Genomic DNA, 253 nt, shown 5'->3' with positions numbered 1-253 from the left:
TTAATTGTTATAGATATGAAATATTTTCAGTAACTCCTTTGACATTTGCACTTCACAGGTAAACATACAAATGATGTATTTCTGCTTTAGGTGATGTACACATTGTTCATAAAGATTTACCATGGGAATGAGCACAAGTTAGAATTAATGATATTAAAATACTGTTATAATGAATCTTGTCTGAGAAGACCTTGATATTCAAAAAAGTATATAACTACTCATTCCAAGAAATTGATTAAACCCAAAGGCCCCA

At 29.6% G+C, this 253-nt stretch overlaps 1 protein-coding gene across 1 annotated transcript in view; it reads left to right on the top strand.

Annotated features, from left to right (window-relative positions):
• Positions 1 to 253, top strand: part of LOC119594200 (lysosomal alpha-glucosidase-like) — a 23,350-nt gene that overhangs the window by 784 nt on the left and 22,313 nt on the right. The gene's annotated exons all lie outside the window — the stretch shown is intronic.

Source organism: Penaeus monodon, chromosome 33, assembly GCF_015228065.2.
Source record: "Penaeus monodon isolate SGIC_2016 chromosome 33, NSTDA_Pmon_1, whole genome shotgun sequence".
Lineage (NCBI taxonomy): Eukaryota > Metazoa > Arthropoda > Malacostraca > Decapoda > Penaeidae > Penaeus > Penaeus monodon.
Note: the sequence above shows the minus strand (reverse complement) of the source record. Positions and strands in the feature narration are given on the sequence as shown.